The 26,121-nt window shown below is 35.6% G+C and overlaps 2 long non-coding RNA genes across 2 annotated transcripts; one reads left to right on the top strand and one right to left on the bottom strand.

Annotated features, from left to right (window-relative positions):
- Window positions 1–6,429: 6,429 nt before the first annotated feature.
- Window positions 6,430–7,470, bottom strand: LOC149412842 (uncharacterized). The gene is made up of 3 exons (XR_016304274.1): window positions 7,112–7,470; window positions 6,846–6,916; window positions 6,430–6,761 (listed from the first exon to the last, which is right to left on the bottom strand). It is a non-coding gene; the product is annotated as an uncharacterized LOC149412842 (long non-coding RNA).
- A 6,980-nt stretch (window positions 7,471–14,450) lies between these two features.
- LOC149412841 (uncharacterized) lies at window positions 14,451–22,778 on the top strand. Its single transcript, XR_016304258.1, has 2 exons — window positions 14,451–14,738; window positions 20,893–22,778. It is a non-coding gene; the product is annotated as an uncharacterized LOC149412841 (long non-coding RNA).
- The last annotated feature ends 3,343 nt before the right edge of the window (window positions 22,779–26,121 follow it).

Below are 26,121 nucleotides of genomic sequence, written 5' to 3'. Positions count from 1 at the left end.
TATCGGACAGTCGCTGTCCACTATGGGCACAGGTCCTGCGAAAAGAGATACCGTCATTGTTTTTTCTCGAACAGGACTGGTTCTCGATCCAGCTGAAACTTTTTTTGTAATCGAAAAGCCGGTTGTTCCTCTATCAGAATTGCAACAACCGATGTGCGTGAATGCCGTAAATAATACGTAAAATCCTATTTAACGGGCGTAAATAAATAAATAAGTATATATTGTAATCATGTAATCTCCACCCCCCTTAACCCTTACCCATACGCTTTCTGTAGCTCTGTCATAATCATTGTTGCTTATTCAATTAGGTTGCTTCGTTCCTTTCCCATAATTCGTGGTTCAGCTCGCTTGTGAACCAGCAATATTTTATGATTTATCTCTCTCTTTAGGTTAATCTTACATTATGTTTAATGTAAAGTCGTTAGGTTAGTTTTAGTACTTAGGTTAGTTTTCAATAATGCTATCTTGAAGAAGGTTGAGAAACTAGCTGACCAAAACTAGTTGACACAATGTCTTAATTCTAACAAAGTGGTTGAAGACAAAATAACTTTTAATTGAATGATAGTAGTACAATTATTAAATGATACGTAGTGTTGTTCTAGTCTCTATAATTTTATGTTACTGTTAAATTTTTAACTAATATTATTTTATATTCATCAGTTTTAATTATTTTGTATCACTTTCGACAGCTTACAAGATATATTCTGTTTTAAAATGCATGCAAAAGCCAGACTGGGCATAAAACCAAATTAAATTAAATGATTTCAAGTCACAAAGTGATTGCTTTCTTCAATAATTATATATCATTCTTTATAAATACTGTGGTAAATTAAAAAAAAACCTATTCACAATAGTAAAAATATATACGTTTTTGGTTCTATAGGACCTGTATAGAATTCAAAAACAAAATATAAATTAAATTAAAATCATTTTGTATTATTTATCAATTCTTTCCTGATTCAGCCCTTATTCAGCACATAAAATTTGCTGTAAGTGTTAGTTTCTTTTTGGCTTTATGTCCATATTACAACACCTCTGACAACAAATTCTCCGTGGTTTTGCTTACGAGTTTGAACGCTTGTACAAGGAGTTTAAACAGAGTTGGGTTGTTAAGTTCATCTCCATATTTGTGACGTACGCTATGTGGGGTCATTTTAAAAATGAATTTAGCTAGACAGGGCTAATCTAGTATAATACATCAATGCCAGTAACGGAATCTTTTCACATGCACTGTTAGCACACAAGTGAAAAGAATGACACGCACATTTAATAATAAAAAGAGCTGGAATTTCATTTTTTAAAAGACTAGAAAGCGAATGCCTCGAACCCATCATCACATTGGCACCATCTGCAGCAAAGCCCACCATATTAGAAGCATAAGGGATATTATTTTTATAAAAAAAATCTTTAATTTCATTAAACATACTATCAGCAGTTGCGGAAGGCACAGGAACTAAATTCAAAAATGAGTCTACTATTTCGTTAACCTGTCCGGTGGTATGACCGTACAGGTACGGTGAGAAAAAAAATCCTCGTAAGGAGTATGACCGTACCCGTACGGTTGTGCCTAAAATTAATTAATTATTGAATTTCTTCCGGAAAACTGATAGTTACTGCCATCTAGGGACAATTTGTCATAACTTGCAAAAGTTTTTAGCGATTTAGGTACATTACCAACGGAGTTATTCACAATTAAAATATTCCGTGACGTCACCGTCTGGTAGTTGGTGGTAAACAACATTTTTATTGCGAGCGACGTCTTTTGTGAAGTGAAATTTGTGGTTTTTGTTTGTTATTAATCTGAATAACCTAATCATCTTGCATTAAAAATTACCTCACGTGTTTGGATGTGAATATTTATTACATATATTGTACCGACAGTGTTTGTTTTCAGTTTGAATAGAGTTTTTGACAGTTTGAACAAAATTCAATAGTGAATCTGAGTGCTGTGAAATATTTGAAATATCATTCGTTATACTGTTATTATCATTGACATTTTATTATTTTAGGTTATTAATAATTTGGACAGTGTTTTACTGTGATTTGATCTTGTGATTCGTATTGATAACTTGTTCAATTTAAATATTTTACTTTTATAAAAAATGGTTAACCCTTTGAATAAACAAGACATTGCTGATATTTTAATCGAAAGTGAAGATGAAGATGTTTACGAGGATCTTCATGATTTGCCAATACATTCGGATAGCTCATCCGACGAATCTGATACATCTGATGAGGATGAAACTCTCCCTAGTTGTTCAACATCTAAAAAGAGAAAAGTTGATCATCGTAAATGGGATCAGGGTAAGTTTACGCCCATTATTCATGAATTCGATTCAACTAACTGAAATGAAGTCTTTGAATTCGAACAATCTCATGGCGCTGAAATGGCACGATAAAAGGGATGTACTTTTGCTTAGTAACATACATACAGATGCAATAATTGTTACTGATAAAATAGAATTCCCCACGGGAGAAAATAAAATAAAAACCAGAGGTAGTTTTAGATTATACCAAGAATATGGGAGCTGTTGACAAAGTGGACCGCATATTGGGTTTCGCAAGCAGTTTCAGGAAGTCTCTAAAATGGTATAAAATTTTTTTCTTCAGATTGATAGACATTGGAACACTAAATGCTTTCTTTTTCCATCGTTTGAAAACGCAAAAGGTTTTATCATTTAACGAATTCCGGGAAAACTTAGTGTCTCAAATGATCGAAAAATATCACACGCCAAGGCCGGCATCATCTGGAGGAAGGAGAGTAGTGGATCAACCAACTCGCCTTTTAGGAAAACATTTTCTCCGTCTTGTACCAGAAACTGCAGCCCAAGGAAAGCGAACTCAACGACAACGCCATGTGTGTAGACATATAGCAGTTCGAGCTCAAAAAAGAAGTGACACGAAATATATATGCACCGACTTCAATCTTGCATTTTGCGTATATCCATGTTTCGAAGACTACCATACGAAAAAGCAGTATAAGTTAGTGAAGACAATTTTATTCCTAAGATAGTGTACATTAGATTAGTGTTTTTGTTATCGTAATTATTGACTGCATATACATTGTGTACCTATGTTGAATTTTTATAATGAAAATACAATAGTATAAATGTAAATAATAATATGTATATGTAAGTGTGTGAAAAAAGTTGTTCTTCCCCCCTTGATCCCCTTGATCCCCTTGGCATCATTAAAATTGTGGTAAGTGAATCTGATTTTTATTAAGTAAAAACCAAAATCTGCTGCGATTTCGATGGTTGGCGATTTCTGCAAAATATTGTTTAAATGTTATTGTTTAATGTTTTTATTTTTTCCTTCTAAATAGCTTAGTATTTGTTTTTTCGTGCTAGTTTCTAAGGATTTTTTTATACTCTACGAGGTGGCATTTATTGTTTTCTATATTTTGATTGTTGAAAAAACTCCCTCCAGCGGGACCGTTTTCTTTCCAGAAACTCACCACCGGACAGGTTAATGCTACTATCAAAAACTCTAATTACTAAGGCTAAATGCTTTACGCTGCTAATATCGGTGGACTCATCTACAATTAAAGAAAATTTATTTTTCCTTAACAAATTACAAACTTTTTCAAAGCCACTGCTCCCCGTTACGTTATTCACGATTGCAGTAGAATTTGTTCTGGAGCATGTTACCTTTTTAGCAATTGCAGAGTCAGGATAAAGAACTTGGCTTAATTTACTTAAATGGTCCATGGCATTAACAAATATATTATGTTCTACGGCAAAGGCGACCAACCTGAAATTATAAATAAATAATTACCAATATAGTAGATACAATAAATTTGGAAACATGTAATAAGAATTGAGAAGATTTATTTCATAATAATGTAACATAGATTGAACCTTGTCGTAATGAAAATAAATGTATTTTAGAATCAATAGCGTAGCGATACACCGTACCTTATCTCAGCCTCTTTTATATGTGAGACTTCTGTCGCCCTTTGCCGTATTGCTGGCATTTCGAGTATTGTAGGCTGAAAAGCAGCAGCTCGGATACTATCAGCATGTTTAGCCCCCTTTGCATGCTTCTGTATCTCCGACTTTCCGCACACAAAATCTTTCCTACAAGCATAGCATAAAAAAAAATTAGGTCCTTTATTGCTCTTCTTGAGCCAGCCTTTAACTCTTTGCACGCGGCCGTATCAACTGTTGTTACGGCAAAAAGTCTATACTCACACGCGGCTGTATCAACAGTTAATACGGCAACTTTGACGGCCGATATTCCCGCTCTCTTTCGTCATAAATGTATTTCTTGCTCACTTGGACATTTGTAGAACTATCACGATGCTGACATCTACAAGAATTTCTCAAAAATAAAATTGTATTTCATAAAAAAAGATCGATAACCAAGTGCGCCTCTTCGCGCCTTTTAGTCCTTTAGTTTACATTTTTGTCAACGGATGGCGTTAGTACTAGTTTGTCATTCACAACTTTTCATAACTAAGAATGATAAGTGATCATGGTGTCCCACTTGTGTCTATAAACACAGTGGCTTAAGTACACACACACCGAGAGTGGTTTATTTATGACGCCGAGTGAATGGCGGGACCACATTCAAAAGATACGGTACGTCTTTGTATGAAATTTTATGTTTTTGTTTTTATAAACATCTAAGAGTGTTGACACACGAGGATTTGTTTTCATATTGTGGAGAATAATCTGTTCTGTCTATATAGTCCAATAAATCATGCCAGAATGCTATAATTTGACATTTAATTGCATGCATAGGTATTTGAAAATATGTACCGCGTACGGGTATAGATAAAACGGAGCAAATTAACGCGTTCAAAAGGTTAAAAAACCTCTTCGCTCTCCCATTTCTCCTGGTACTTCTGCGCGTACATTTTTTAGGCCTTTTGGCCGAAGTTGAATTATCCTCATCCGGAAGGTTCCTCCTTGCGCCAGAAGTCGAAGGTATATCCATCGTGTTGACCTATAATAAATACTATATTATAAATTCAGGGTGTACTTATACCAAACACATAATAGTATAAGTTGTGTTAAACTAAACACTGAATATATTGGAAAATAGCTTATAAAAATTTTAAACTTAGTAGCTGAACGCTGAACTTTGTGTTACACTAACCCTGTTTTACGTGTTAATTAATTGGAAAGAGATAATAATAATTTCAAAGTACTTACCACTGAATTCAAAACAGAAATCTTAGTAAAAATCACTGTAAACCAACCGAAATTGCCGAAAGTGGAAAGCATAAATAAACCAATCACTAGATTGATAACTTCGGCCTTTAGTGGGGAGAAATTTTGTCCACGATGACGTCACATCCAGAATTGAGGCATAAACAAACCACTCAGCAAAGTAGAGGAAACAAAAAAAAAAAAAGCGCGGCCATAGACAATATGATCTTACCTAGGTAGGCACCCAGGGAAGACAATATTGTGCTATTCATCAGCCTAAAATATTATTTTAAAAATAAATTTTAGAAATGTTAACAGATTCTCTCAGGACGACAAGGCTCTAACTCACAAAGTGCGGTCCTGCGAAAATGAGCTATAAGGTATCTTTCCTTACGGCACATTTTCTCAGGACGGCGCTTTGTAAGAAAAATGAAAAACTTTGTTACATGTTGTAAAGTATTTTTTATTTTATTTCAGTAAGATAACAGAAAGAAACAAATAAATTTATAAGCACAAAACACATTTTAAATGATTACGAAGTCTGCGACTGAAGCTTTTTCTGGTTTAAATATTCATTCGAGTCGCTAATATTGTTTTAAATTATTAAATATTTCAATTTGAGGATTTAGTCATGAAGTTATTCAAAAAATAATATGAATACAGAAAACATGAGCACAAAACACATCTTAAATTTGTACCAAGTCTGCGACTAAATCTTTTTCTGATTTAAATATTCATTCGAGTCGCTAATATTGTTTTAAATTATTAAATATTTCAATTTGAGGATTTAGTCATGAAGTTATTCAAAAAATAATATGAATACAGAAAACATGAGCACAAAACACATCTTAAATTTGTACCAAGTCTGCGACTAAATCTTTTTCTGATTTAAATATTCATTCGAGTCGCTAATATTGTTTTAAATTATTAAATATTTCAATTTGAGGATTTAGTCATGAAGTTATTCAAAAAATAATATGAATACAGAAAACATGAGCACAAAACACATCTTAAATTTGTACCAAGTCTGCGACTAAATCTTTTTCTGATTTAAATATTCATTCGAGTCGCTAATATTGTTTTAAATTATTAAATATTTCAATTTGAGGATTTAGTCATGAAGTTATTCAAAAAATAATATGAATACAGAAAACATGAGCACAAAACACATCTTAAATTTGTACCAAGTCTGCGACTAAATCTTTTTCTGATTTAAATATTCATTCGAGTCGCTAATATTGTTTTAAATTATTAAATATTTCAATTTGAGGATTTAGTCATGAAGTTATTCAAAAAATAATATGAATACAGAAAACATGAGCACAAAACACATCTTAAATTTGTACCAAGTCTGCGACTAAATCTTTTTCTGATTTAAATATTCATTCGAGTCGCTAATATTGTTTTAAATTATTAAATATTTCAATTTGAGGATTTAGTCATGAAGTTATTCAAAAAATAATATGCTTACAGAATTCATGAGCACAAAACACATCTTAAATGTGTACAAAAAACTATAAATATTCTTACGCAGAGGAGCATTGTGTTTCCGTGTAACGGCTGAATTACTGCCGCTGGGTCCCACAGGAACAGGAACACTGATTTCTGAAAACAAAATGATCTTAGTGGTAAGAGGAAAGGAAGAAAAGATCTGCATATTGGATAACAAGTAACATAGAACAGATTTACCTTTGTAATATTCCATGATCTTTTTGGCAGAAGGAACACACCGCTGGTACCCGGTAAGATGTTATCAAGCTCTGAAATAAACATATTTATCGGGTTAACCAAAGTTCCTGAACTAAACATATCATATTGCAAGTAATTATGGTCTTTTATGACATCACACCGTCCTGGTGGAACGCGGACGGGGTCTAAAAGTAAATTCAATTCTTAGGTGAAATTAAGTTACACATTACATGGAACACTGAAGACAAACAAAGGGATATTCACACCTGTATTTTCGTCATAACGGGTTCGATACTGTCTTAAATCTGCATAACTACCAATGCTGGGTAGATTTAAAGTCAGCAGTGCGCATCTTCGAAGGGATCCATTTGGCATTTTTGTTTCTTTTGTAACTTCCGTATTTTGGGTATTTATGACGAGTGGTCTGTCTGTCTGTACACACAACACAGCTTCATAATTTTAGACATTTTCACACAACAACAAATCATGAATTCACGAAAGCAAACAACATAAATAAACCACTCACGCAAACAATCTGAATCTGTCACGATCTGTCAGAAGGACGCAACCATGACGCAATAATGGCGTCACATTGGTCACATTGTTTCCGGGGGAAATGGAGCGTAGCCTCTCTCTCTCTGTTACACGGGAGAGAGTGAGAGATCAAACCAGGACGGCTTTTCATTGGATAGTCTGGAACTGACGTCATCAAAAAACCAAAAAAGTGTCGGAGTTATACCCCCCTGGTGGAAAGCCAAAAGTGAAAAGCAGAGAGAAGTTAATTTCTTATTGTAATGATCATAGACATAGACAAAGTCGTAATCTGAAACTTTTAAGAAGTCCCCGGTTTTAATATCTTTAGGAACATAAATATAATTTTGAGTTGTCAGTGTTAAAAATAACATTGCTTCATTTATGTAGATCAACATTATTTAAGATTCCTGGAAATCCCAAAAATAAAAATACATTTATGTTTACTGGCAATCCCAATAATATTTTCATGTAAATTTTTTTTTTTTGTCAAAAAGTACGAAATTATCCTAGATTTGTGCTGATTTCGGAAAATTTCCCTTTTCCCTAGAATTTTTTTTCTCCCCTAGATCTAGGGAAATTTCCCTAGACCTGGCAACGCTGGAATACAATCGTGGGCGGATTGGTTTATTTATGTTTATGCATGGGTGCGGCCCAGGGGCATTTAACTAAGCTTTGGCCTTGAAACCCATTTGAAACCGCCACGCCCACCTCATTATTCTTATAGAAAACGAATAATATGGCTAAAAGCTCAGATCTCATTGGTTTGATCTCTCGCTCTCTACCATTATGACTCTACCATTATGGGTCCCCGAAACGATCAAGTGCACTTGACAAGTCTACGTGCTTGAAGTGAATATTGATCGTTTACAGCGTAGACTTGACAAGTCCCGTCAAGTGTCTACGGGCTGGACCATATGGGTCCCCTAAACGATCAAGTGCACTTGAACCACCTTGCGCTTTATGCGACTTAACAAGTTTTTATTCATTTGCGGCCGGAACATCGAAGATGGCGGACGACGAACCGGACCGAGACGTGGCTTTGGCGACAAGCGCCGACCTAATTACCGAAGGTGATTTTGTGATATTATTAATATCTCTCTACAGAGATTATCCTGCATTGTGGAAAGTTAAAAGTAAGGAGTATGCGGATAAAAACAAAAGGTCGCTTGCTTTAACAAGCATAGTCAAAGCACTTCGAGTATATAAACCTACCTACACCGAAGAGTTATTGAAGAGAAAAATTAATGCATCAAGAACCAACTTCAACAAAGAAAGAAAAAAGATTGAACAAGCAAAACGGTCTGGCGCCTCTTCCGATGATGTACCAAAACCGTCAATCTACTATTACAATGAACTGTTATTTCTGTCAGACCAAATGTGTATAAGTGATAATAAAAGCAGTTTAAGCAATGAGATAAAACATTTTTTATTTACTTTACATTTTTTATTTACTTTACATTACATTTTTTATTTATTCAAAGATACATTTTACTTTTAAGTTTGTTTTTAAATAACTAAATTAGGCAATTATTTTGCCAAGGGACTGAACTGTAACCATTAAAATACTCTCAAAAGTCACCTCTCACTCTTTTTGCCTCATTTGCCGAGTTTCCTCGTCCTCGCTCTATATAATTGACGTCCTTGTCTCCACGCACCTCTTGTGACTGTGGTATTTGGTTCTTCTATGTCAATATCTCCTGATTGAATATATTTGTTTTTATTTTTTTCACACAAATAGTTGTGTAAGTGACAGGCAGCCAAAACAACTTTTCGCGTTTTATCGGGATGCAGTCCAATGTCTTTTTTAAATATTTTGAATCGCCAAGACAGGATGCCAAATGCATTTTCAACCACCCTCCTGGCTCTTGATAATCTGTAGTTGAAAATCCGTCTTTCATCTGTCAAGACGGCTTTGTTGTATGGCTTCATGAAGTTTGGAGTCAGTTGGAAAGCTTCTTCACCTACCAGTACAAACGGAAACGGTTTCTAGTAACTCACATGGCTCCGGAATATTATGTTTGTTTTCACTTTCAGAAAACAATTGCCAAAACTTTGTATTTTTCAAAGTTCCACCGTCTGACATCCGCCCATTCGCACCAACATCAACCATCATAAATTGATAATTGGCGTTTACAATAGCCATAAGAACAATACTAAATGTCTTTTTATAGTTCAAATAGTAAGATCCAGAATTTGAAGGTTTTTCTATTTCGATGTGCTTGCCATCAACAGCACCTATACAGTTGGGAAAATTCCATCGTCTCTCGAACTCTTTGGCTACTTTTTTCCAGTCCTCGGTCGTTCTCGGTACCTGTGAATAGTACAAACATTGGTTAATTTTCTTACAGGCTTCCGGACTCACAAGTCATAGGCAAGACACCAGTGCATGGTACTGCCAAATAACTCATAATTGTGTCATCTCAACCTATGCAGGCGCCAAGTCTATCTCATGAACAGCCTGTAATGGTTCATATACCAGAACCAACTACTGAAGAAGAAGAATCACAGACTGCGGCTAAGTTCTTACAACACTTCTATTCTTTTTAGTAACTTCTTAAACGAATCGAGAGACTATAGACCAAACTGAGAACTTTTTGGGTATGAATCGGTTGTACAACCGAGCCATACAAGATAAAATAATAAAAAAACCATTAACCCCTTGGGCCTCACCCTTATTTTTTTCTCGGAGTCCAAATATTTAAAATCGAAATAACTGTAAGATTCCTGAACGTATATAAAAACTAAAAACTGTTTTAGGTGATAAAATACGCTTCAAATGTTATAAATCAAAATAAACATAATATTTTTATTTGGCACGCAAACATAAAAAAGTGTTAAAAATGGATCACCTTACGTTTTGTCCATCTAAAATTACTGATAACGAAAAAATAAAAACACAAACATATTTTAATAGAAATGTGAATCATAAATATTATTATTCACTTTCCATGTAAAAATAATTTATGATAAGTCCCCAAAGTTTCATAATTTTATTTCAAAGCGCGATTCGAAACTCTGGTTTCATAAAAGTGTACATTTTCCTTATTTTGTGGTAAGTTTTTGTATTTGAATATAAAGCTTGATCTTTTTTCTTTCTAACACCGTTTATATCATATTTCTCACATCTCTAACTATCTCATATCTCTTCTCTATTTGTGCCCTAAAGGGCCCTTTAGGGCACAAATAGACTCAACGGGTTAAAAAGTTGTCTGTTTTGTCTGTCTCATATTTCACCATCACATTAAGTATTTAATTTTTGTTATGATTATTTTGGTTAAGATGAATATAAATGAAAATAAATGAATATCATACATACCCGAATATTTTCCAAGTCCATACCAGTGACCAAGTACCTTAGAGTTATAAAGAGCCTTTGGCTGGCAGGAATAGCTTGTCGCATATTGGTATCTTGCTTTTCAATATTGGGTCGAATCAACTCCAACAATGTTTCAAAAGAATCGTTGTCCATTCGTAGAAAATTTTTATAATCGTCCGGCTCAGTTGCTTGAAGAGTTCTTTGCAAATTTTCATGCGTGAATCGATATCTCATTTTATACCATTCCTTACACCATCGCCTTTCTTTTCTTTTTTTCTGTGATAGATACCGCTAGAGTTATAGCAAGGAATGCCTCGTCTGCGTTGGAAACCATTATTAATTTTAGCGACAACCACTTTCCTGGGCACAGGGCGGTAAACGACTGCGGCACGTGGACTTGACGGCACCTTCAAGTCGCATCAAGTCCCCCGTCAAGTGAAATCGTCAAGCACGTAGACTTGTCAAGTGTACTTGATCGTTTCGGGGACCCATAACAGAAAGAGATACCTAATATAAACCTTGATGCATTGTATGAAGAGTTCTGTATATTAAAGACTCTCCTGACGAAAATTATAGACGATAAGAAGTGTGAAAATGTTCTTGAAATTCGGATTCAGATTCTCAAATCTACGGATGAAAACAAGAATCTGCTAAAAATAATACAATACGTATTTTCCATCCCCGTTTCTAATGCCCAAGCCGAAAGGATTTTTTCCTTGTGTACGAATACGTGGACCAAAAACCGAAATAAGTTAAATATTGATACTGTAAAAGCAGAACTACAAATAAAGTCGAACTTCAACATGAAATACAAACAATTTTATAAATTCATTATAGAAAACGAAGAAGCTCTTAGAGCAGCCAAAAGTAATACCAAGTATTAACTTTATTTATTACTTTAAATGCAAAATGACTAATTAAGGTCGTAGGTACTACTTACTTGGCTTCGATTAACATTGTGTATTAACATTGGATTTTATTAATAAATGTAACTACTGATACCATAACAGCATTTTATTAAAAAAATTTGATGTCCTTTATTTTCATCATATGTCCTTTATTTAATCGTATCAAATCCTCTAATTCATAAAACGGGAGCTGGAAACCCTATCCACAACGTATAAATGTTATTTATTATATCGACCAACTTATTCATGTTATTGATTAGTGTTATCCTGTATTATCTTATTGTTTTGGTGACATTAAAGATTTTTAAACATATGCAACCATGAGTTCAAAATAGGCAGAAAAATGTCGGAATTCATCGTCGTACTGTCAGACAATCATGTTTTGGAAATTTTCTTCAGTGTTTTTTGCAAATTTCTCGTCATTTTGGGTTTCTTCTTCTCCGATTAACAAGTTTCATCTTAAGGAAATAAACTGTAAAAGTTGCCCGTGGAAAACATTTCGACATTTTTCTGCTTCAAGGTAATTTTTATTTTTAAAATAGTTTTTTGGGCTAGTGAATGAATGGAGTAGGCCGAGATCAATTATATTGTCTATGGTTGCATTTTACTTTTAAATGGCCTTGAGTTTTTCTACCTTGTCTACTGCTTTGCTCCGCCCGGTAAGTACTGCTTGTATATCTATGGTTAAGTACTGTATAATTCTGTTGTATACAAAAAGGATATCGATCTAGAGAGTGGTATATTTATGGTGCGGCCTAGAGCCAGGGACGTACAATTCCCGTCTGACCTTGTAACCCTGATGGGAGGAGTTATTCAATACCCAAATTCTTAAGGACAAAGCTGTTGTGGTTGAAAGCTCAGATCTCATTGGCTCAGAGCAAAAATTGTAGTTTGATCTCTCGCTCTCTACCATAGCGACTTGTGTAATGCTGCGATAATTTCCAAGACGTCATTTCGGAAGTCGAAGTCAGTTGAAGTTTTTAGCGTAAATATTTTGAATTTTGAAAATCGTCTAAACCATCTAAAAATAATGTTGCGTGCTAGAATTCTTCAAGGTGATAAATTAATGCCGTGTTGTGTTAAAGGTTGCTCAGACGGATTCGATAATCCGGTGCTAGCAAGAAGCAGCAAGAAATACGTTTGTTTGTGGGTGTCATTTCGCAATTCAAAGCAAAAATACGGTACTTTTGGGATTAAAAAAGAATGCTTGGCAACGCTTAATCTTCCAGTCATCATATAATATCCTGTCTATCTCCACCAACTGAAAGAAGGACCCGAACCCGTTGTTAAATACAGGTACTAACCTCTCGTTCTTTGATACAATGTTCCTGATTCCTGAATGTACTTCAAAAGCTAATAATTTAATTAATTTTCCTTTTCAGACCTATCCGTATTCCGACGCGATACTATACCACGTATTAGGATGCTAAAACTGCTAAAAAAAGCCACGATTACATCAAACAAGGTCATTTAAACCTCTCCAGAATTGCCTCATGTAAATATTCAGATTTAACCAGCATTTTCCATGATGCTTGCTGACGACAAAGCTGTGGAAATTATATGAAACCCTTGCAGGAGAATTTGAATAACTTCTAGTGCTGTGGCAATAATAAGTAACACTTAAATTTGTTACTCTTCTAATATTTATAAGATGTAAGTCACCTACAGTTCGCTTGAACAGTGTGGAATCCTCATTTGAAGGAATATTCTGAAGGTATACAACTAATTTATATTGCAGTGAAACTCGCTCAAGAAGTTTTGTTTTCGCTCCCTTTTTTATTACTTGACATAATGAATATCTTTCAACACGTTGAAAATGTATTTTGTGTATATATTCTTGTATTTTTGTGCAAGGTCAAATTAAATCCTATTAAGTTGTTGCAGTAAGACAGAAATCCTGGGTTCGATTTCTAGTTGAGACCGTTACTTTTTATTTTTCTGTGTCTTGTTCTGTTTCATTTTTTGTTTAGATAAATTATTATTATCTTCTACTTCAATAATAAATTGATATGTCCCTAGGTATATACATGACTTGAATTCACAGAAAGACCAAAGCGAACACGTGCTCCCGCATCTGTCTCTGTAATTTTACACGCAGATGGAGGCGGCAGTTCGAATTATTAGACCTTAAGTATTTAGTGAATAGTTTCGCTGGTTCCGCAATAAAAAATTAGAAAGCCAACTTAGAAATACACATTAAGCTAGCGACCCGGCAGTAAAAAAACTTTCGCCCAAGGCTAGGCTATTGCAATTGTTTGAAGGTCTTTTGCACACATGTAATTTTAACATCTTTTAAAATAATAATAACTCTAGCGGTGAGGATGGCGATGCTAGCGCCACGGATTCAGACAACGTACCGAAGTGGGGTAAAGCGGAACCACTTTAGTTCCAGCACCCCACGACAGGTGCGCTACGGTCGCCGGATTGCGCAGCAGTTAACAGTTCTCGCCTCGACAGTTGATTTTTTGGCATTTTTTACTGACCCTGTTTTGTATTACTGTCCATTGTCTTTTTGAAAATAAAAAATATTTTGATGTGTGCATAGCTTTGGGTTTTTTTTAATTTTCCTTTTCCTGCATTCCAATATTTTTATTTTTAAAATATAATTTTTTTGGGCTAATGAATGAACGATGTTAGTTGGGTGCAGTTATATTGTCTATGTTTGCACTTTTTTTAAATGTCCTTGAGATTTCTTTATGGTCCACGATATATTTACCTGTCTGGACCAAACGACCGTTTTATCTGTGGTCGTCTGTGGTTAAGGGGGTGACAAAATGGCGCCATACAAAAAGCCCGAAGATATCGATCTAGAGAGTGGTTTATTTATGTTTATGCCTAGAGCGCCAGAGGCCAGAGCGGCCGGCCGGATAACTGTCACTGTCAGTTGCGCGCGGTTGCGTTTTAAAAAAAGGGGATTTTCCCCTTATCTCTCAGTGTGATTGTGTGAGTGGTTAATTCAGGTTTACTGAGAGTGGTTTATTTATGATCCAGTCAGATCAAGTCAGACCCAGTCAGACCCACTGATCAGGAGTGGTATTTGTCCGCACTCGTCGCGCCCAAGTTCTTGGCGTCGTTTAGCCTATAGCGTCAGTTCATCTTTCATCGAATCTTCAAATCTTCGGGACCAAAACATGAGTAAGTAGAAGTTATACTTTTAAAATTACTATATCAGCATTTTAATATATAAGCTGGTAAAGTAAAGCAATAAGACAGATCGCACCACCTAATTCACCCGAAATGCATGGCTTATGCAATATGGTTCGTGTTCGTTGTTCATGGTTACAAGATAGAAATAAACTTAGCGGAACGTACTGGCTGTTTACTAAGTACTAAGGGAAAATTAAGTCTTTGATTCTTGGTTTTCCCTTGTTCAACTGACGGGCAAAAGTACCGGGGTAATTATTTACCCAACCGCCGCACTTTTAGGCACAGATTATGGAAATTACCCTTTGTTTCAACAACTACCACAAGAAACAACTTGTTCGCGCCGTGTATATGGGAGTAGGTTCGGTAGGTAGGTACGTATTCGCAAAGACTCGATTGTACTATCGAACATAATATTACCATTCAGGTTTTACATAGCTTCCGTTTTCTATTTATACTACTCTTCCTTTAAAAGCATTTGCTTGTGCATGGAAAAAAATAGGAAGTGTCAGTATTATCCTGCAACTGTCCAACCTACCCAATGTACTCATCCTAAAATGTCACCATGACCAGAACAATTGTTGCAAGAAGAAGATGTCAAAACCTTCCTTTCAAACTCACAGTGTTAATTAATACCTCGGACAGCAGAATCCCAGATTTAAAATATTAAGGAATACTATCCATCGAGTTTAAAACGTAGAAATTAATTTCATTAATTTAAGTAAATGTAATCTCTTATGTTATACAATTAGACAAAGCTTTGAATAACACCACTGTGACTTCTTTTTAATGGTGACCGGATAACTCATTAAAGTGACAATTCAACAAACCTTTAAAAATTGTTATAGTCATTAAAATCGATGCATATTTTGTGCGAATATCATTTTTTTGTACGGGATCTGTTATCGATCACCTTGACAACTGACAGCCGCGTGATCACGGAAGATCCCTAAAGGCAGATCACAATATATTATTGCCACACCTACACTTGGTGTGACAGGTCTGTATGGTATTTTATGGCGAGCGATATGGCATGCCGGAAAATGCTTTGAAGCATACATATGAGACACATTATGCACAACATATAATTTGGGCGTGGCCTACACTTATTATATGCTGAGGTGTCACACTATGCTATAATGTTCAATTGGGGGACTGCCCGCGGAATACCATTTCTTTGTTTGGGATCTGTCACCTTAACAGACGACAGCCAAGTGATCACGGTACTCCGTTAATAGATCACGGCTTATCATCGTCACCACGCCCACATTTATAACACGTCAGGTGTGACAGGTCCGTATGTGAGCGATATGGTGTTATATAAAACGCTTTGATAGCGTAATGTGTCTGCCCCATAAATCTTGAGACAAATATTATTTTTTGCATAAATTATAAAAATTGTGATCTTGTTATATTATCAGATTATCACATATCATAAATCGCAGAGAAAGTTTGTTTTGGGTATTTCATTATTTTTTCAGTGTCTGAAAAAAAAGCCAGTATTCTATGGAATACAAACATCAAGACAGAGATAATAATTTAAGATTGCATGACAGTGATCAATCTAAGTGCTGTGCTTGGTTCATTTATGAGTGACAGTAAAGATGCTAGAAGTTATCTTATTTTTTCACAACGTATCAATTACCCCTGAGAATAAAACCCACTCCGGGAATTTATATTTATAACACAAATGTTCATGTTTGTATGCCTAGAATAAATTTAATAATATTTTGGTCATCGGAGCTTTGAAATAATTTCGCTCAGTAATTATAATATTTAGCTAATTTATATAGTGCCGTTTTTGTGAGAAATCACCTCAAGGAAGCTGTACAAATATATTTATTAAATAATAAATACAGCTGACTTACGACTAGGATTCATAATAACTAGTGACTTAAAGCTGACTTACATTTAAGACTTATATCTAGTGACTTACTTTTATATTAACTCCACACAGGAGGCCCTGAAGAAAATAATTTCCCTCAGGGCCTATGTCATCTTTGGGGATGCTGTGTGGAGGGTCTTTTTGTGGAGAGGAAGGAGTGAACATGGGTCTTGAAGAGTCCCATGTTGTAGGAGGGAGGAAACACAGAGGCCGGCAGTTCGTTCCACAGCCGAGCTGTTGAACTTAAGAACGAATCGTAGAAGCGACCCGTCCTCATGTGACAAATGTCAACTATGTACAAATGTTGGGCGCGCGTTTGGCGTGTATCCCGACTACGCACCGGTGCCGAAGGGATCAATGACGCTGGTTCCTCAGAGCATCTTCCATTGTAATACCGATAGAACAAGGACAGCATACCTACCTGACGCCTGTGCTCTAAAGATTGCAGTCCGTTTGTTAAGATTGGGGAATCTATCAAACGGACCGCCCGTTTTTGCACAGAGTCTAGGGTTTTTTTTCAGGTATTTAGGGGCTCCGGACCAGAGATGGCTGCCAAATTCGACAGTAGGGCGCACTTGCGATTTGCACAGGGTCAGCAGTTGTGTATTATTAAAGTATCTGCGGGCCCTGTACAGTACGCCCAGCTTCTGAGAGGCCAACTTTACTCTGGCTTCGATGGAGCCCCCGTACCTGAGCTGGTCACTTTTTTTTAAATTTTTTTATTTTTTATAGTGAATACCTCACAAGAGTCCCAACTGCTCCCGTCTGGAGCCAGTGAGACTATGGCATCCCCAATTGGGGGATGTTGTGAGGCTGAAGGTAAGTGGGGAAGGGAAAGAGGAAGGTGGGGAAGTACCTGGCTATTCAGATCTAGTCACTAAACACGGCTAAAGCCATTTGGAGCAACGTTTCAATTCTGAATGGTGGTCTTACACCAGGGCGATACTGGTAGTATCTTCCACTCTGGAACGTGCCGCAAATATACTATATATTATTTTAATTAATTAATTGTGAAATAACACAAATTAATCAAATAAAATTTATTTGCGCACGCCGAGTTCGAACCCGCGACCTTCGGAATGGCAGTCCAATGCGTTACCACTGGACTATGCCGGCCGTCAAAACTTATAGTTATACCAAGCATATCAATGGAAGGCCTGTTCGGAAGATTGCTTCCGTTGAAGGAGACTAGATTATCATTTGGATCCCTTTTAGACATAATCAGACAGGATTGGATCTTTGAAACATTAAATTCGACGAGATTATTTTTACCCCAGGAGGAAATACTCTCGAGATAACCGTCCATTCTCTGCTTCAAAGGCCTCCGAGCCGTTGGAGTTTGTGTGCCCTTTGGGGGCTTGTCAAACAGAAAGCTATAATGAACTGTACTGTCATCCGCGTAACAACACGTAAAGACATATACATATATTCACATATGTAGAGACTTACAACAAACGCTTAATTTATTTCTATCTCTAATTGCTGTTCAATTATGTAGTTGTAATTTATTTATCGCTGTTTTTCTACTTATTGCTTGAATGCTTGTTGATAACCTAAAAATAAAGCTGACAGCTTTAAATAGTACAAACAAATTAAACATTAGTTACAATTATTGTGGTCAAGATAAATTGTTATTGGGTTTTACCGCATTTCATTATCAATTAGTACACTCTCAAGAGTAAATTGTTGTTTGTTTTGTGTCAACATGCAGTTGTTAATTTTTTTTGGAATATCTCATAATTACAAAATATTGACCCTTCAATACAATTGAAAATGTAAGTTTAATCAAAATATTAATGGATGCTTGAGTAGTTATTGTAAAATGGATTTTATATGTTGTTAATTTGTTTTTAGTTTTATGAAAACACTAGCTGACGAGTGTACCTGGCTTTGCTCGGGGACTTGTGAATGGTTAGGGGTAAAGTTTTGAGGTGATGATCTCATAAGGTTTAGCCAGCATTAGCAACGTAAGCGCCTGTAAATATTTTTTTACATGTTGATTACAAAACATCAACTTTTCTCTACTTTATATATATAGAAAGATATAAATATAAATATAGAAAGATATATATTTGTATATATAGAAAGATATATATGTATATACACGGTGTCCGGAAACTCGTAGTACAAGCGGGAAACTGGAGAATCTACACCACATGGGGAACCCAAATAAACATAAAGTTTTTTGATTTGAGCATTTTCACAAAAAAAAAAAAAAACCAAAAAAATATATTTTTCAGCTATTTTAGGGTTAAAGTTTTTTCTGGTGTTTAGGGTTGAACAACAGATGTTTTAACCCTGCAGAGCAGAAATATTTTATGATTACACCGGATTAAATGAAGGGTGATTTCAAAATAATGCTTCAAATCCGAGTTTCTTCATTTGTTTTACTTTCAAATAGTTTTAATTAGTTGGGTACTTTGATCTTCAGTAATAATTTATAAGAATTTGATAAAAAAAAAAAAAAAAAATCAACTTCTAACTCGATTTACTCGATAACGAAAGCTCAAATCAAAAAAATATATACTACAAAATCGATTCCAAATGTGATGTAGATTCACCAGTTTCCCGCTTGTACTACGAGTTTCCGGACACCCTGTATAGAGAGATATATAATATGCTTTTATTATAAATATAAACCTTCCGGAATTCTCTAAATGATGTTGAAAACCCTATCACAATCTGTTGCGTTGTTTTGAAGAACTAAGCGCACAAACAGACAGACGCGGATAGCGACTCTTTTTTATAATATTTAGAGTTTTTAAATGTATGCTTTTATTCAATTCTCAATTATTTTAGAAGGACCAATTAACTTATTCAATATTAAAGTTCATGTATAATGTTTGAAATTGTTTTATGATGAATAATAATTTTAGAAAGCGTAGAGTATTTTAAACTAAACCATTCTCTGTATATATTTACATATATTTTTTCAGATGAAATAATTTAAAAAACACAAATAAATGTACAGAATATTCACATACTAAAAAAATATATTTAAAAAAAAAACTTTTCTTTTCTACCAAAATAATTATGTGGTCACCCTAGAAGTTTTGCGAGCAACACGCTAAATAGAAAAATGCATTTTGCAAATGTCCGAGAAAACTGTAATAATCGCTACAATTTAAAGTTTCCAGTCGTCGAGAAAATATTACGACCCAACTAACGAAACATGTAGAATATTTAACGTCCCCAAAGGATTAATTAAGTAATTTATGCGTATTTAGACTAACACAAAACTTTCGCAAACATCAAATCCATTCAAAATAAATCTAAAATGGCGGCAAATGAATCGTTTTATAAGGGAAATTTCGAACATTGATTGAATGAACATAATTTTAATGAATCTTTTACCATCTCCCCCCCCCCCCCCCCATGTTAATAGTTGATTCTTGTAGTAATTAAGTTGATATGAAGTGTAATTTCCATAAACTGAAGTACATATCTCTCAAGCCAAGCTAATAACAAATAGTGTTTGTATCTTTTTACAGTAATGTGTAGTTTATTAATAAATATCTTTGTTCTCATTGCCACACTTTTAATTTAATTTAATTAAGAATCATAAAATTTATTATTTGTTCATACCTGTAAATAATATAAAACAAAATCACTATCCGCGCCTGTATGTTGTGCGCTTATTTCTACCCAACTACGCAACGGATTTTCACTTTTATTTAGAGAATTTCTTCCGGAATAACTCTATTTTTTATTATGATAAAATAATTTGTGGGTTTTTACAAATTAAATCTTATTTCTTGGATTTTACTAGTTTTCTGAGTAATGAAAATGTTTTCTCATCACACACAAATGCATTTTGGCACTTTTTTAATGCAATTTACTTAGAGCGCACAACCTTATGCGACACTTGGCAGTTTATTACTGAAACCACGAAACCGAATGCAATAAATTGTCCTGCTTTTGGCTTGCAACTTTCAGATTTCTACAGCTCGTCTATATATATTGTAACTTGTAACATCATTGAATACGTACCTAAAAATATCGTATAATGACAAAAAATTGGGGCTGTTTACCATAATAGTGTTTAATTATAATACAGGGTGTCCGGGGGTAGAGTGCACTAACTTCTGAAGAAACCCAAAACTGCGATTATTAAATTCGAGCTATTAAGAAATAATAATTTTGGAGAGTAATAAACATAAACTTTAATTATTCCACTCTCTTTAACAGCAACTACTTGTCTCTCATTTTGAAAGTACCCCATTATTGTTAAAAAATAAAACCTTGATAATTGTGTTTCAGGATCCACTGTGAAAATACCATACGACAGAGCATTGACATTGAGCAATGCCACATTTGGAAATGACCTTCGAAGCAATGCTCCAGGCTTTTTCTCTCGCTTATTGAAGATAATTTCAAGAGACAAGTCGACGCCACAAAGCCCTCCAAGTGAAATCCTGGCGACTCTTTCACATTATGCCTATAAGGAAACAGTCAATGTGGACAACCCTCAAGGCAGGGATGCTAACAACGTTCCACAAGAAAGGTATGCTGTCACCCTCCCACAGGATTGGATCGAGCTGACAACTGCCGACAACAACGACCCGGATAATGGTTACTGCGGAGTTGCTTTTGTTAATTATTCAACACGCCAGATTGTTATCGCTCACCGTGGTACCTATTACCATGCAGGGAGTATCCGAAATTGTATTGATGGAGTTGTAACCTCAAAGTATTCACCCCAAGTAAGTTCGGCAGTAACGTTTGCGGACATAGTACGTAAAGAATTATGTTTACTGCGTGAAGAAAAAATTATCTTTAATTTGACCTTGACCGGCCACTCATTTGGAGGCTGGCTTGCTCAAATTACAGGTCTCACAGTAAATCGTCTTTATCTATCCAGCGATCGGGGAGAATTCATTATTGCACATCCTCGGGATACACTGGAAGTCGATATCAAGGTTTTTGATTCTCCGGGATGTTATGACATGATAAAAAAATTATGCACGGACTTCAATTTCAATTCAAGTACCCTAATTAATTTCGGGAAAAGGGTGTTAAATTATACACTTGGACCGAATTTTATCAACCATTTCGGCCACCGAATTGGGAAACAGATTGAAATCATTGTTGCTAATTATAATGCGAAAATTCGGAACTCTCACAGTATAAAATTGATTGAAAAAGCAATTTTGGATATAAATTCCATAATCAAGGAAGCACCGGAGAGGGGAGCTTTGGTATGTTTGGGCAATATAGGGAAAGTTGTATTACAAACCATGTGTCACTTGCTGAATGTTTTGACTGACATAAGAAAATTATTTTCCTCTGTATTCTTATCTGTGGCAGAGCGAGGACTCACTTTTATAGCTGATCTTGGTTATTATTTGCTTTCCCTTTTCTGTGGAAAGCCGCCCTCTGACCCTCGCCGACAGGCTGCCATTACAATGCATTGATTCTAATAATTTTTTTGTGATTGATACTAAAATATTTACATAAAATTGTGACATAATATCGTCGCTATTCAAAAATCACCAACTCACCTGCAAAAGTTATGAGATATCTAAATTTGAAGGTTATAAACATAATTTTATTTGAATGCTTTCAATTTTTTTCTATTACTAAGCAGGGAACTTTGACATTTCCATTACATAAATTAAAAATTGTAAAGTTTATGTAACAAATTTTAACTTTCAAATTTACAATATTCTAAAATATTTTTTGTGGTGACTTTTGCTTGAACGGCGACGATATATAAAATATATAATAATTGAATTTGACTTTAATTGATGACCATAATTTTAAAGTTGCTTTGTATTTCATACTTCTTTTTTACTTTATATGTTATAATAACTTTTTAAGTTTTAAAATTCTCATTTGTTTATGTCCAGTACTTAGCAAATATGTAGTCGGTGCCGACCCTGAGCCAAATGGCGCTGTGCGCTAGTAAAAACCTCAAGGACGCTATGTTAGGTATTATCAGTGCCTTAGATCCTTGGTGTTGGCAAGTCGGCGCTTGGAGTGAACTGCTCCATTTGCGCCTGCACAGGGCAGAACTGAACAGGGCAGAACTGAACAGGGCATGTAATTAGGTATAATTATACTTTTTGTAACTTGATTGCTGTATTATGTATTACTAAAACTATTTGAATCGCTTACTGAATAAAATATACATTTTCACAACAAAACCTTTTTATTTTTTACATGGGTACCGCACAAGAGTCCCAACTGTCTGGAGTCAGTGAGACTGTAGTACCCTAATTGGGGTAAATTGTGAGGCTGAAGGTAGTGAGGAGGGGAAGAAGGTGGGCTAGTACCTGGCTATTCAGATCTGATCACCAAACATGGCAACACACTTTTTGAAAGTGATGATAGAAGGTCTATAAATCTAACCTAACGTAACCAATTTAACTCAGTTTTTTCCATAACTTTTCATGACTATATCACTTTTCAAGACTGTGTATAATTGCCACTGTCCTGAGTTGCCCAGTTACCCTTCCACGGTGGGAATTTTTTGTACACATACTGAAATCTCTCTACCCGGAGAAATATAAAATTTCACAAAGAAAAATATCATGGACAAGTCAAGCACCTAATCAAATGGTAAAGACAAATAAAATTAAAACCTCTGTAGGTATCTATATCAACTTAAATAATGGTAACCGGGCAATGCAGGACACAGCCAATTTGACACACTTTCAATGTTTTAATTTTATTTGGTTTTACGCCGTCAGGCTTTTATAGACAGAAAATTATAACAGAATATACCTAGTGAGCTATTGAAAATAATACACAAAGTTTTTAAACGATGAATTAACGTTAAACTGAATATGAAACAATATTAGTAAAACATGTAACAGTAACAATACTACATATAAGAAAAATCACTGAAACTACATTACTAAAGCTACTATAATTTGTAGGATTCAACAAAGTGCTGGTATAGATTAGGCTTAATTCTATAAATGCAGTCAGTAAATATAACAGTAGTATACCCAAACTTTTTGCCCAGATCATGCATCCTATTGGTTAGTGAGTGTGTCTGATAGTTGGTTGTGTATGTATTGCAGAAGAATGTTACATTTTGTCTTGTGTTCCTAGTCGTCACATGTAATTTGGTAGAGGCGACGATGGCCGGGTTATCAATTAAGTTAGTGACTGTATAACACGAGCAGGTCTGACATAATTCTTCTGTCAGACAACATCATTAGACGCATTTGATTCATCAAACTGAGATGATTAATGTATTCAATTGGAATTTTGAGCTTAAAATTTATGTACTTGAGAAATTTGTGCTGAAATCTTTCCAAATTGTTACATTGAACTTTATATACAGGGGACCAAATAGGTGAATTATATTCCACTTGACTTCTAATTAATGAAATATAGAGGGTTCTCGTACAATCTAAGGACTTAAAATAAATGCAAAAGAAGCCAAGCATAAAGCCTTGTTAGTTATATTGTTAATGTGCGCAATGAATGAACCCTTGAGACGTTGTTGATTTGCACGGATCGAACCTTCTACAAGCTTCCATTTTTTCAAAGACAGTAACAAGCACTATTTCGTTCTCTTTCTGACATAAAAGAAATAATTAATTTTTAGATGAGAGGAAGAGAGATATATGCATTTTAATAATGTGCGGTCGTTCTGGGACAAATATGGTCTTAGGAGAGTATAATGCGCGCACGGCATTTGGGACTGTTTGGGTCTTAGAAGGTCCCAAGGGTTAAGTTTTCATCAAATATTACACCCAAGTCACGAATTTGTGACACTTGTATGAATTTAATTTATATTCATGTTATAATGAGTTTGGGAAAATCATATTACTTGACATTTCGGTATGTTTCAAAATAAAGCATTTTGTTCAGATCAAAAGTTTGCAGTTTATCCAAGTTAGTCTGTACAATTTGGTATGTAATCATGATCATTTCGTATTATTTTTTTTATTTCAGGGGTAAAGTGCACTAACTTCGGGAGGTGATTCTACATGATGGTAGAAGTAAAATAGACAAATAACTTTTTCGAAATTCCAATTTATTGTAATATCCCCCTCACTGGTGTTCGGGGAGGGCATGGTCAACGCGCTGCCTCCTTTCACAGCCCGCGAACCACCAAAGGTTCGTGGGCTGAGACGTCTGCTAAGATTTATTTAGCGGAGGTCACAACCTTTAGAACTATTCTACTCCTTGTGCTCTTTTAGTCGACCCTAACCGCGTCTTTCTAGCATTTTTATTAATCAAGATAATATACATACAGTGGTACAGTGTGAGGGGGTCCCCGGCCCAACATATTGAGGGGAATCTGAATTATTTTCCTAATCTCTAAATTTATATTTCTTATCAAATAGTTATGCTAAGTAGAGTCTGGCCATTTCATCTGTGTTTTTTTTTTATTTCGTGATATCTACGATGGAACTCTCACAAACTTAATCTAAATATTTCAATACATAGGTAAATTAACAAATTACGCCGTACAGCGCCGCTTATAGGCGAGATTGGTCCCGGGCGAGCGCTTTGGCCAGCCCGTACACCCAGGGTGCGGGGAAGCAAGGCAGCGGCGAGCGGGACTCTAGGTATCGAAGCCTCACATATATTTTAAACCCCCCCCAGCTCGTCGATCCAACCATTCTGTAATGAAAGATGAGAGCCACAGGAAGCAGTACCCCAGATGGTGTGTGGGGTCGACCCTGAGAACAGGGGTATTTTAAATTGAGTAAAATTGTTCTAATTGATTATTTAAGTTATTTTTCTCGTCTGTAAATGACCAATCTACAAAGATAAGGTAGTCTATAATATTATTGTATTCAGCTTTGATGTGGCAGTAAGGTTTGGAGATCTTCCAGACATATTTGTTATGATAATATCTTATGGTGGATGGTATTAATCGAGAGGTAATAATAATTTGACAGATTTCTCGACTACTATTTTTGAATCACTAAATGTAATAAACTTTGATTGATTCCACTCTTAGTGATTCAAAAAGAGTGGAATCTTTGATTGATTCCACTCTTTTTGAATCACTAAGAGTGGAATCAATCAAAGTAAGAGTGGAAGTGCTCAGCTTCATGCACGGTTCCGCGCTTCAGTTGACCCGCTCCTGCAAGGAGGCCTTCAGGAGATCGGCCTCCAGGGAAAGGGCATTGGTCAGGGGTCCGCAGAAGGAGTCCGTTGACGTACTGGCCGATTTCCTCGTGAGCTAAGCGTTTCAACTCCGGGTTCAATGCCAACATTGAGAAGAGAGGGGTTGCAGCTTACGACTTCTGGATCTCGAGGTAGCGGACATTGTTCCAGTTGGCCGTCCCCAGAAGTTGAAGGAGCTCCACTTTTTTCACCCTCCCTGGGTCGGCCGATTTGTATCTTCGGCTGCTTCAGTTCAGTTGACCACTCCCCCAGATCCAATTCATGAGAGGGCTTATTAGGATGGATGAGTCCCATTCTGGCAATTCCTCCCGAAGCGAAGCAGGGGTGTCCAGGGAGATGCTGTCCTCGTCATCGTCGTCCGAGGCGCCACGGACGGGAGCATCCGAACGC

The sequence above is a fragment of the Hesperophylax consimilis genome, chromosome 22, assembly GCF_061612785.1.
Source record: "Hesperophylax consimilis isolate HC1 chromosome 22, BYU_Hcon_1.0, whole genome shotgun sequence".
In the NCBI taxonomy this organism is placed as follows: domain Eukaryota; kingdom Metazoa; phylum Arthropoda; class Insecta; order Trichoptera; family Limnephilidae; genus Hesperophylax; species Hesperophylax consimilis.
Note: the sequence above shows the minus strand (reverse complement) of the source record. Positions and strands in the feature narration are given on the sequence as shown.